The sequence below is a fragment of the Osmerus mordax genome, chromosome 7 (assembly GCF_038355195.1).
Source record: "Osmerus mordax isolate fOsmMor3 chromosome 7, fOsmMor3.pri, whole genome shotgun sequence".
Lineage (NCBI taxonomy): Eukaryota > Metazoa > Chordata > Actinopteri > Osmeriformes > Osmeridae > Osmerus > Osmerus mordax.
In genome coordinates, this window is record NC_090056.1 from 13,422,160 (window position 1) to 13,435,659 (window position 13,500).

Genomic DNA, 13,500 nt, shown 5'->3' on the forward strand with positions numbered 1-13,500 from the left:
TTTGCCTCAAGATGTCTGTGGACAAGTGAGCCATGTTTTTTATAGATAATTTCCGCTCTGATTTTATTTCACATCTCTCTCTGTTTCTCATGTCCCGTTTTACAGAGTATTACCCCACAGCTGATGGGCTTCCATGTGATCGTACAGATCAATCTGACTCTTGATGTGTGAGCACAGAGCGAGAAGGGAAGAGGATTAGGAATCAGCTGACTCTCAACACTTTCTTCCCGGTGACTTAATGGAAGGGTTAGAAAGAGTGGAGATTGGCGGGGGTTATAGGAAGTCAGACCGTCATCGGAGCCAATCTCTGCCCATGCTCCCAAAGTGGTAGATTACTCTAGACAAGCCACCCACAGCTTCAGTCAACAATGTCAAAGAAAGAACTCCCCCCACATCCAGTTGTATGATTTTCTCTCTCCCTTTGCATTGTTGAGTTTTAATGGCTAAATCAACAAGTCAGCTAAACTGTAGCAGTGTTCAGTGTTAGGCATCCATTTACACAGGAAATACTGGTACACAGTATTGCATGTGGCTGTATGAGTTTGTACTTAACGTGAATTTCGTTATGCTGTTATTTGTTATGGTGGACAAATAAAAGAACAGGAGGATTAGGGGGATTTCTACACCACAGATCCTAAAGACTCCAGTTCTTGTTTGCACCTGCCCCAATTCGTGCTTTTAAATCTCAGTTCAAAAATGTGATTATCCAAGAAGGGTCCGTAACCTGTGTTTGCTGTAACAAACTCCGAGCAGTCCTTTCATGAATATTCAGTTTGTTTGAATTGTATTCTTGAAGTAACACTTTTATCTCCTTCCATTTACACGCATTTCTGTCTTGCTGAGGCAAGTTAGCTGATAATTCTCAAATTACGCTACACGATTAATCCACCATCAGAGACCCCCACAGGCAATTACAAGGGCTTGGTCATTAGCTGTGCTGTACATTAGACCATTGGCTGAGAGGTCTCTCCATTATAGGGTAAACACTCCTCAACAGCAGCCATGTGCATTTCCAATCATGTTAAACGGGAGGCTGTAGAAACCCCCCCTAATGGCTTCTGTGAGTTGGGTAATAGTGTTTGTTATCAGAGACAAACGGGCCTAATGATTGTGGAATACATCAAGAGGACATCAGCAAACGCAGAGATCAGCTAAGGGAATGGCCACTGTGTGACCCCAATGAAAAACACAGAAATCGAAATCCTCTTCTACAGCGATGACTAAATAGATCCTCTAAAACTCCTAAATGGCCACTGTAACTCTGCTTCAGTTACATGGAAGACCTATAACTGACCAAAACAGCAATATACCCAAGAATGATATAGTGTGAATGTTATATTTTGTGGGCATTCAGTGGTGCTTGTCGACCCACAAAAAGATGATGTTGCAGTACTACACTAGCCTGACAGAGCTAAGAAGCACAGTCATACAGTATGTGCAGACATTCTGTAACATTTTGCTTCATAGTAACAGTAGCATTTGTTTCTTTTTTCATGAAGGGACAAATGATAAGAAATATGGAAAATAGTAAAGTATTGAATGCAAATATTTCCCTATGAATGAATGAATTTATAAATAACAAATGAACAAAGATGATCACTGGGTTGGATGACATCCCATTACCTACACTCTCTAAACAGAACATGGATCCTTTTATGAGCTGTTTATCTTAGTTTCCCACATACCTAGCTAGTGTAGGTGTCCAACATGATGTCCCCTGCCTATCAGATGTAACCTTGTGTTCTCTCCAGTTACCTTTCTGTTTTAGATAATGATCACCTAGAGCTGGTCACTGTGTTCTCTCTTGGTCTCCTTACAGACTTACAGATTTATTAACTCCAGAGCATGCACAGAGGCCAAGGAATGTGCTCCAGTTTCAGCCATTGGATCTGACCGTGACTGGCACTCACAGTTAACGTGGCAGGCAGTCCTCTCTTGTTACGTCTGTATGTGCTGGCCTGTGTGTTGCACCAGTTCTGTAGGTCGGCCTGTGGCCCAGGGCTTAGATACATGGGGACTGGGACATGGGAATGTGCAGCCAGATCCTGTAGCTGGGGTCCCAGGTGTGCATTTAACACTACCTATCAATTTCAGCCTGGGGTGAGAGAGGCTCCAGCCAGATCAAATCAGGAGTCAGAGCTTCAGGATGTGTTTCTGCCCGGCTGATTGCCTGGCTGGTCACGTGCAGCCAGAACAGAGTGAGATGGAATGAGTCACTGGCAACGGCAACCACCGCAACAAATCCATCCAGGTGATGTGTGGGAGAGCACGGATGTGAAGGAGAAGTCAGGGCATCACTTATTATTCCATGTGACAATCATATCTATGATAAAAGCTGAATAGAGGACAAGAGAAAAAACAACCTTTCAATAAATTCAATGTCAGTGTCTGAAGATGAAGCCGCCCATTACTTGCCTCCTCGTATCAACCCACCTCTTGGTCCAAGGCTGTCAGTCTGTGTGTCTGCTACTATCACACAGTGGTGCTCTCTGTGAGAAGGAGGCCACGCTGCTGAAACAGTGGTGTTCATGCCAAAGTCCTGGGATCCAAATCCATCGACACCGTCTCATTTAACAGATAAGAAGCTAATCTCCAGAGTGGGTAGACAGAGAGACCTTCAGAGACAAAGTCTCTCTTGTCGCTTCCTCTTCGTTCTCCACATTCCTCAAATGTGTACAGACATGTGCAGACAAACAAAGATTTGGCCAATCTCAACCTCTCTTTCCTCATCATGTTTTTATACCACTGAACTAATGTAACATGATTAAAACAGGATATTTATTTTCTTTCTACCATCGGACTGTACTGAATGCATTCAGTTGATTGTTTAGAAGGGAAACCATACACACAGCCTTTCTTAATTGTAGGCTTCAAGATCAAGAGGCTGTTTTTGTGGCCTGCCAGTTCACAAGACCAGGTACAATACTGTATCAAGAGTCATACTGTATCACCCACACACCACATAATGAAATATCTAACAGACTTAAACCAGGGAGATGGAGTTCAATTTCCTTGTGAGAACTGAAAGCCAGTCATTGGATATTAAACAACAGGTGCCCCCCAAATCATCATTCCGAAGGCTGTTTTTCAAATTTGTTCTGATAATCTACACAAAAAGAAGCAGAGCAGAATGGTATGGGCTCTTTCACATTAATCTTACAACATCAAAATCTACAAAATGATTACTAGTAATTGCTGATTGCAGTTTAGTAAATTGAGTAACCAGTCATTTCAAATAGGATAGAACAACCTTTCTATTTCCTATATGTTCAACTTAATCTTACTTGTTTGTATTATATCTTATTTCCCCTGACGTGCCTTCTTGTTCATGAATGCACAGCCTTCCCACACGTTTCACTACACTTATCTGATCGAGTTCCTGTCCTGGGGCACTTTCCAACCACAACACTAGAAACCTGCATTCTGAGTACTGCCCTGCTCTGCATTTCTGTGCACCTGTGGATGATACTGTATCAAGGGGTGTCTGGTAGACAGTCTGAGATACATAGCCTGCAGGAACCCTCAGTTCTGTTATGACCTCATCTCTTATCATATAGGGGGTTGGTGAGGAAGGTGAGGAAGGCCTTGAACATGAAGTAATCTTTTTAAACTAAAAAGAAACAAGAAATATCTGAATCTGAAGGTAAACTGAAATCACCCTTTGAGACAGAGCAATGGAAGAAATGAACCATTGATTGTGTACAGAGTGTACCGAAACTTATATTTCAGACATGCATCAATCCACACTTTAGCCCTGCCTTGACATAAACCATGACTGACACTATGGCCAGCAATATAAATCAAATCTAAAGGGCGTGCGTCTTAGTGTCAGTATGTCATCTCACTTTAATCCTTACTTCAGACCAGAACATCACTTTACTTTTCCTCTCTGAACAGGATTCAGAAAAAAACTGGGACATGCCATGGAATAAAGCTTTGTTTCTCTGTCCTAAAGGAGGCTGGATGTTATGAAATAAAAGAGAAAAATAAAAAGTATTGTGTCTTGTTGTAAAGCTGGGTGTTTGCTGAATGTTCATAAAGCTGGGAAGCCGACAGCCTAAAGGAGTCTGACTGTTCTTTACCAACTCAGTGTTTAAATCAAGGGGTCCTTGGGCAACGTGTGTGCTATTAGATGTCACATTGTAAATAACCAACCATAGATATAGGATTCATGCCATATCCTTGGATGGTATATGCTACAATCTCATTCTATTGTCACCTCTCCCACAAACATGAAAATAAAAAAAGGATTGCGTCCGATTTTACTTTCATGGGCAATTTCTAATATTTTCTCTGTCAAGTGCTTTCTGTGAATTCAGGCACAAATAGTTCATTTCTGTTTTTCCCAGTTATCAGGACAGCATTGTTGATTGAAAAAAAAGTTCAATGGGAGAGAAAATAAACGTTGTGTCATGGTGTCAAGTAAATTGCAGTGAAGTGAACTGTGTTTGTAATACTTTAGTAGTACTTTATTGATCCCTAAGGGGAAATTGTGCCATTGCAGCAGCAAGATTAAAAAACAGGCTGCCAATACAAAAAATACACAGGGCTGTACACGAGGTAACACACAGGATTAAATCACAGGGAAGTACACATGTATACAAATCAATTACACACAGGTGAAACAGGTGATGCAGCTTACAGTGAACAGGGGTCCAACGGTCCTTTGTCCTCTGGAAATTCACAAGCATTTCCTTTGTCTTGGAGATGTTGAGCAGCATGTAGTTCTTCTTGCACCACCGAACAAAGTCATCCACCCGGAACTGTACTCCTCCTTCCGACCGACCCTGATACACTCCACAATGGCAGTGTCATCAGAGAACTTCTGCTGATGACAAGCCTCTGAGTTGGATCCAGAATGTGAGGTGTACACAGTGAACAGGAGTGGGGACAGTACTGTACCTTGGGGAGCCCCTGTGCTGCTCACCACTCGGCCAGGCACACAGCTCAGCAGCCACCCAACTGTGGTCTCCCCGACAGATGGTTGACAACCCAGGAGACCAAAGGGACTTCCACCTGAGTCTGTCTCATCTAATCCCCCAGTAGCCGAGGCTGTGTGGTGATGGGGGCACTGGAGAAATAAAACAAGATGATCCAACAGTGCACCTAGCTCCATTCAGGTGGGAGTCTAACCACAGGAGCAGATAGATGATGATAGAAGATGATGGAAGATAGCAAAGGTGAATTGTGGAGGGTCCATGAACTTCATGGACCCCTGAGGGGTCTGAGGTGTGAAACGACTTGCCTCGCCAGGGTCTTCATGACATGTGATGTCAGCGTGTAGTCATTAAAGACAGTGGGGGGATCCTTCTTGGGTAACAAGACCAGACAGGAAGTCTTCCACATTACAGTGACCATTTCAAGGCTCAAGCACAGGTTGAATAAACACTGGAGTACCCCACACATCTGGGCGGTGCAGGTCTATAGAAAGCAACTAATGATAAAGGACAAACAGTAATATAGCATGATGTAGGAGTCCTTTGTTCCAAACTTAAAACGACATCTGACATTAGTATTCCAACATGTCCTGTCTCTCTCTTCCGTTATTCATTTTCATAAGCTTACTTCAAAGCAGGGCCCTATATTGTAAAGGGAAAACACATACTATAAATAATCTATACTTGACCTTTCTTTTTATATGAAACATGCTAAGCTACTGCATCTAACAAGGCCAAAGGGTGGCCAAAACATCTTTATTTGTAGCTGTATGCTTGAGTGTGTGTAGGGATGTGTGCAAAAGCAATTTGCAATCAAGTGCAAAATTCCTAATGCTATAATCACATGATGGGAAGTTGGTGGCTTGGAATGGAGAAAACACAGCATCACCTGCATGCTGGATACCCATGGTTGAGATGTGAACATCAAAGCAAAGAGTTAACATACCAACTGTGCTTGAGAGACATTCATGGTCTAACTCCTCTAGGACTTTCAAGAGGGCTCCAACTTCCGCAGAAGTAAGTGAGAGTTTAAAAGAAGCCATCAGGTCTGACATATTAGTGAATTGACAAGATGGCAACATCGCCCCCCCCCCCCCCCCCCCCCCTTTCCTCCTCACAGGCTGAGGCCCAAACATTTTGTTATGGTGTTATAAAAAAGTGTTTCAAACTATGTAATTTACTACTGCACAGCAACTTGGATATCTAATCCATCAGTAAATGTAAGGGCTATAATGTGCCAATCTGCGATCAACACCCAATCTCAATGCTTGTTTTGAGAACCAAACAAGACTCAGATGAATAAAAGACATTTCATAGCAGCTGAATCCATTCTTTTCTCTGTAATTTTCTCAGTCTATCAGTCTTTCTTTCTCACCCTCCTTTTATAAGATAAACATACACAAGTACACACACACCAACACACACACAAACCATTTTACAGTCAACCACAGAGGGGGATACATTTGATAAAGTGCTCTGTCACAATTCCACAGAGAGTAGACCAATGTCATCACATCCAGCTGTCATATTTTAGTGTAGGTTTGTGTGCGTGTGTGTGTGTGTGTGTGTGTGTGTGTGTGAGAGGGAGAGAGAGAGAGAGAGAGAGAGAGAGAGAGAGAGAGAGAGAGAGAGAGAGTGAGGGAGGGAGTGAGTGAGTGCTTATGTGTACGCCTAAATTGGAACATGTGTGTGTATTTGAGTGTATGCGGGTGTCAGTGTGGGTATGTGTGGGTGTATTTCAGTCTAACCAGCAGTCGTGGCTCAGTACAGCAGCAATCCCTCATCCTTATTGATGACTGTCTCATTTCCGGCTTTACATTTCAGCTGTTGTACAACTGCATCTACTTGACTGATATACAGCAGCAATCAAACAACCTTAGCCCAGTGATGGTGTCAACAACACCCTCTGTTTTTCACAAAGCACATTTTCTCTTTCTGTTCAGGAGATAAGAAATCAAACAGCACCTCCTACTGTCAAAGAAAGTTATTATCGGCACATACAGTACAGATATTATCTAATGTTGTAAAATCTTGGAAAAGACACTTGGTAATCAGAACTGTGCAGTCATTTTAAATCCTCCTTTGCAGTAGGTGTGTGCTTTCGAGTTGTATTGTCTGAACCGTCATCATACATATATCAGCAGTTGTATGACACCAACTGCGTGGATGATGACCATCCCTGTCAATGTGATACATGAATATTGTGAGGTCAAAATAACATGGTGGTTAGTTGTGGTTTAGGGTGGCATGTTTTCAGAAGAGTAACATAGCAATTCACTTTGTCTTACTGTGCAAATGATTTATCCATGTTGTCAATTATGTTGAAATGTATATATACCATCATTATAAAACAACCAGAATATTTACAATTTAACAAGACACTGTATCACAACATGAACTGAATAATTTTTACTCATGATCAGCATATTGCACAACATTATTATTGCTTCAGACATATTGTGCAACACTCATTCAGTGGACATCAGTCACCTGAGTGACAATTAGGATGATGAATAAATTAAGCTGTCATCCATTTATTTACACATGCAAGCCTGAAGCGTACTTTCGAGCCAATAAGAAAGGTCAACATTCATCACAGCCTCGATATTAGCGCAGTAGAAAAATGAACTATTTGCTAAACTCTTTGAATTATGTCTCACAGTGTTGGGCCAAACAATGGATCATGGAGCAGTAAAAACAGTCATGGTAATACTGAATGCAAAATCAGATGAACAGTTCATGTAAAGAGCAGTGTGGGCCAGGGGCATGGCTTTCACTGTACATGGGTGGGAAATCCCCCCCCACTTTTTCAAAATGGCGTTTCCCCCACTTCTATATTAAAATGATTTTTAATGGCCGCACCGCATAGTTATAAAAAAAGATTGTCCCACCCACCTTTTAAAACTCACATATGTCCCTAGTGTGGATCAAGCATCATTTGATGTTGTCTCAGATGATTTTAGTCAACCAGACACAGTCAACAGGGCATTGGGGTTATAAGGGTTACTCCTTAGGGGAGTGACATGTTTCTACTTTCATGGTTCATTCATGATTCACTAGATGGCAGTATATAAGAGCAAGTTACAATACCATCTCAGGGCTACAGTGAGATTCTCTAAGTGGGGCTTTAAACAAGCATCTTACAAAAGCCTTTATAGTCATTTCTTACACACAATGTAAATAACCTGAATGGCCTTTACAGGAATAAAAAGTAAAAGGTTTATTCAGATAGGCCTCGACAATGATAAATGCATCATTGGCAATTTTCATTGGAATTTCTATGTATTTATTCTTGTTTACAAGATGTGGAACTGCAAAATAATAAAGATCACAATATTCAAAGAGTTTTTTTGTATTTTGTCATGTCACATTGTTGGCATATTGTTGTTCAACAAGTTATGAAAATTCTACAGAGCTGATTTTAAATTAGCTGAATGAGCCCCATTATGTGAATAACCTTTCCTAATAATGTACCTGACCATTTCGTGTTGCTTAGAAAAATGTGTAACATTTAACCAGTTAACCATCTCACATGCTCCATTTGCTAATTGACAGGAGAGGTGTAGAGGATCCATGTGATGTGCCCAAATGCAGAGGTCCCGCGGGGACACATCTCACCGGGGGGCAGCAGCACGGACATGACAGTGAACGATCGTTTGGTATAGCCTGCTGGCATTATCTTGACAGACATACTCTCGACTTGGAAAACCATAGTGATCCGACCGGGCTGGTGGTCGGTCATTCGTTTTAAACTGTTAGCCTCACACCTCATCAAGCCTCCTCCAATCTTAATGCGCCTCGCAATAGCCCCTGCCTATTCTTCCAGTCTGACACCCAAGGAGGAGAATTACGTTGCAACGCATTGGACTCTTGTGGATACACAATCTAAACATTAGTGAATATATTCATGCGGATTCTTTTAAAGAAATTGTGGGACTCCTGCTGGTAGCAGGTAGGTGACAGTTGGTTGGCTATTTTACACCAACACAATTTGCTTGAAAATCGCGTCTTTAACTTGAAATTGCTTCCGTGCAGGCTTGTGCTACTTAACCGTTGGGAACTATTTTAATTAACGGCGCTGTTGTTTTTTAGACCGAATTAAAGCATATGTCAATTAAAATGCACAGCAGACAGTGTGGAATCAATACTATGTTATTGAATAAACTGTGAAATGGGGCTTCCCTTATAAGAAAATTACAGACACCTTCACTTATCAGCCTACAGACATTTCTCCTTGGTGTGCTATTCATATTGCTTTTGTGTGGATGTAATAGTCCACTTTATAATGTTTCATTTTATATTTTTAACTTTTAGAATTGTATTGATAGCCAGTCAAAATGTCTCCATTGATACAAAATCGAAACAAGCTATTTCGTTGCCTATAGCCTATAGCATATGGCAGTGCCCCGACAGATGCCCACGGAGAACAACAGCAGTAGTTTACTGGTGTTGAGGTTACAATTGGCCTGTTGTTGTTGGACATCTTTATGATAATGAATGATGACCCAGCTGCCCAGGCTAGTTCTAGAGCTGCACAAAGATCATTCTGATGATGCCCGGTGATGTGGGCGTCTGTTAGGTGCTGAAGCAGCGTGTCTCCGACAGGAGCATCATTCACCAGGGTGCCTAATTGCATTAGTCTCGACTGGACGGAAAGAGTAATGAGTTGACCCAGATGAAAAGTGCACCAAGTAGTAAATGCACAGTTGTAAATTCGTACATTTTCTCATGTTGTTTGGTTTGACCATTGCGATCTTTTACTCCAGGTAGCCGACCATTTAGTACACTAATAACAAACTATCTCTCTCTCTCTCTCTCTCTCTCTCTCTCTCTCTCTCTCTCTCTCTCTCTCTCTCTCTCTCTCTCTCTCTCTCTCTCTATCTCTCTCTCTCCCGCCATCGCTCTCTCTCTCTCTCTCTCTCTCTATCTCTCTCTCTCTCTCTCTCTCTGTTGATTATGTGTTTATGCAGGATCTTTAAATAGGTTAAAATATACTATACAATAGAGGGCAAGATAAGAAACAAATACGCCTATTTATTTAGCTATAGCTACATACAAAAACGATTCTCGCTAGGAAAAACAATGCAAAATCATACAAAAGCATGTAGCCTACTGACCAATAAAATCCGGAGGTTATGACAGTGTCGGTATGCAATTTACCAATGTTTATTTTATAGTTACCACTTAGGCCTTGTTTGCCGTTACTCAATTGCATTGAGTATTGAACGGGAATGTTTACCATGAGCTGGGATACATAGGCCAGCCTGTCCATTTCTAAATTCACTAGGACCTTACGTAAAAGTGGTGCAATGCCTTTAACAAAACATGGATCTGACTTGGACATGGATAATTGAAACTGCGCGTTAAGGTAGCGTATTTGTACTGATCAAAGGCGTATTCAGTATCTGTTTTAATTAGATTTTAATCGTGTTGAAGCTTACCAGATTAAAAAAAGACATATCCACACACAATGACCGTGACCAATTACAGCACCTAAGGCACCATACATTTTCAGTCCCATAAAGTCCACAAATTCAGTCCCTATGCTCTCCAGTCAAATAAATAACATATTGAAATGGATCACCTGATCAATTTGGGAAGTATATGGCGATTAAGTATTTCTAGCAATATACCTGAATATTCTATTCTAGTTTAATGAATATGTCCATGTACAGTGTGCTCTTTTCTGATAAGGCTTGTTTTCCATCTGGCTTGGCCTGCCACCCATCCCCTCCTCAGTGGAAGCCAGTGTGCAGGAAGGGATAGACATATCAGGATACTTAGACATAAGATACAGTTATGTATAATGTATCTTTCTGTAATACTTTTAAGAAGTAATAGGAATTTGAACTGAATTTGAAGCAGACATTTTACAAAATTCCAGCATTAAAAAAAAATTGGCTTCCAGCACATATTACGTAATGCATGTCAAGAAACAATAAAAGAAGATAATGGTATACTAACTTTGCTTTCTAGGATGGATAAGTTAGGATAGTTAGAATCAAAAATCAAACGGCTGTGCATGCATGTGTGGTTTTAAGTGCATACATGGATGTGTGAGTGAGAAAAATATTTTTTATGTAGGTCTGTTTTTTTTGGGGGGGGAGATACACTCAGACAGGGAGGGAGAGAGAGAAAGAGAGAGAAACCATCAGGCATTGCTGACTTTCCATCCAAATGTAATTCCTTAATGCACTCCAAGATTCAAAGATCTAATAAGAAGTGGAAGAGCCTCTTCAATAATGAAATCCAACCGGCAAGTGCATCAGGAAGGACTGAGGGCTAAGAGGACTCATAAATAACTGTAGCCAGACCTGACCCATGTAGCTCCCAACATCTGAGAACTGCCAATAGTCCTTCTCATTTACTGAGATTCTGCTGCTGCAGGAAATAGCCTGTGCAATGTGGTCAATGAGGACAGAGTCATCAAGCCCCAGAGAGGGCTGTCCAGTGCGGTAGCTCTCTTTAATTGGTCCATGCTTCCAGACTTGATGGTGACTAAAGGGCATAGTTACGGATTAGGAGGTAAAAACTTGAGGTGAGACATTTTACAGGATTTGGACCCTTGAAACGGATGTTGTAATGCTAGGCTGGTTCTCAGTTAGATTTATAAACACAGACTTGTGGTTATACACTTACATACTGTGATGTTTAGTCTCTACTCTATGCACATATGTTCTAATTTATGTTCCTTCTGTCAACAAAGTATAGGACTCAAGTCCTGCTAATTTTCAGTCATGTTTAGTCATGCATTCATTGACGTTTTGTCACCAGGGTGTTCTTATTACACATACTAATATTTGCCAGCAATATTTAAGACAAATTCCATGTAGCAATTAACCTGTATTTAAGCAATTAGCCTGTGTTTGCCAGTGTGTAATGACTACAGACTCTGGAGGCTATGACTACTGCCTCCCACACACAGTTCAGTCGATGAAATAGAGCAACACTTCCTTTATGGCATGTTTTGACAGGATGTGGCGGCCCTGCAGACCAACTACAGTCTGAACTACTGCCAATTTACAACACATTGATCTGTGAACAGTTCTCCCCACAGACTCACTGAGCCTTGAAGAGTGCTCTGTAAACTCAGAGTTTCAGAGCCTATTGTTTAGTTATGAGTGCTACTGCATCTTCTGCCAGAGCAAAGTGTGATGTATTCTCTCTATTTTCCCCCAGATTCAAGACCAAATATCTGTCATAGCTTGAGGGAGTCTCCCTGGTCCCCCATGAAAATACATGACTGTGTTTGGTGTCTAATGGTTAAGCTCATCGCCCTGACCAAGCAGGCCCCATGACTCCACTGTTGTCTGGCTCTCTGAAAGAGAGTTTTATAAGGATAATTTATGTAACCCAGTTTGCTACCCTTGAGTCAGATAGTAGCTTACATAGAGTGGCTTCACAGGTCAACAATGAATAGCTTAAATGAACAGTAAGGACATGCATGTCCTGCACTTAAATGAACTATGTAAGTGGAATACATGAAGTCAATTGGTTTAGAACTGCCATAGTGACAGTAATGGGCTTTGCTCAGAGGAGCCAGTGTGTGAGGCAGTGTACTAAATGGAGGTTTCTCTTTCAATCGGTCGTCTCATCTGCGTGTTTGTTTTTGCTTTGGCGAAACAGAGAGGAGAGAGGCTTTTTTCCCCCATCAGCTGCTGAGTGCCTGAAATATTTAACAAGGACGACACTATTTTTGGATTTGTGCTCAGTTTGTTTTTAGGCTTATGTAATATCTAGTTTTGTTTCAACCTACCGAACATGGTACTGTTTGGTGTGTCCGTGCAACTTCCAATCAAACAGCCACTTGGCTATTTGAGGCTAAATGTGTTTTAACAGAGGATTGTTTCTGATGCCATAATGAATATGATGCAAGGTTACTTGGATGTGATGGGAGGTTTTGGGAATGTACAGTATGCAGTGCCAAATGCCATTCCACTCAGTTGAACTTCAAGGAATTTTTGTATTGTTTTCCAGTTTTGGTTTCAGAACAAATCGAACTGCAAGATATACTATATACTATAAAAAGGAAAAAGTCTCAAAGTGTGCATCAATACAAGCATTACGATACACAAGGCCGGATTAACCATTAGGGCAACTGGGCACTTGGGGCCCTGGACAACGTCAACTAAAATGTTATATCACGTTATGAACGCAGTCCTTACTTTCCTTAATGTGAGCACTTTATTGCAACTCATTCGATCAAAATATTATGTTAAATCACGTCAAAAACAGTGTTTGTGTAGTCTAGTAGCTGCCTGGACAAATGCCGCTTGCGGCTTGCCAGCTCTATGACGCGGGTGGACACTGCGAGTGAGAGTCACGTGACTTGAAGCGCTGCGAGGAGAGCGTTCTATGGGGCCTATGCCTTGAGCCTTGTTGCCCAGGATTGTTGCCCAGGACACAGAACATTGTTAATCCGGCCCTGACGATACACACCTAACTAAAATGTATCAATCTGCACTAGGAATGCAATAGAATAACTTTTCCAAGACAATCATTTGATGTGGGGTCTTTTTTGTCTAGTAAGCAAAGCCTTCCAGTACCCTCTCAAGTTGACTTT

General features: G+C 41.4%; 1 protein-coding gene and 1 long non-coding RNA gene across 4 annotated transcripts in view; both read left to right on the forward strand.

The window, feature by feature from the left end:
• LOC136945346 (uncharacterized) overlaps nt 1–13,500 on the forward strand; it is a 174,428-nt gene that overhangs the window by 20,121 nt on the left and 140,807 nt on the right. The window lies entirely within an intron of this gene.
• LOC136945471 (poly(rC)-binding protein 4-like) overlaps nt 8,710–13,500 on the forward strand; it is a 28,407-nt gene continuing 23,616 nt past the window's right edge. For all 3 annotated transcript variants that reach the window (XM_067239304.1, XM_067239306.1, XM_067239305.1), the window contains exon 1: nt 8,710–8,889. The gene's annotated coding sequence lies outside the window, so the exon portion shown is untranslated. The remainder of the gene's footprint in view (nt 8,890–13,500) is intronic.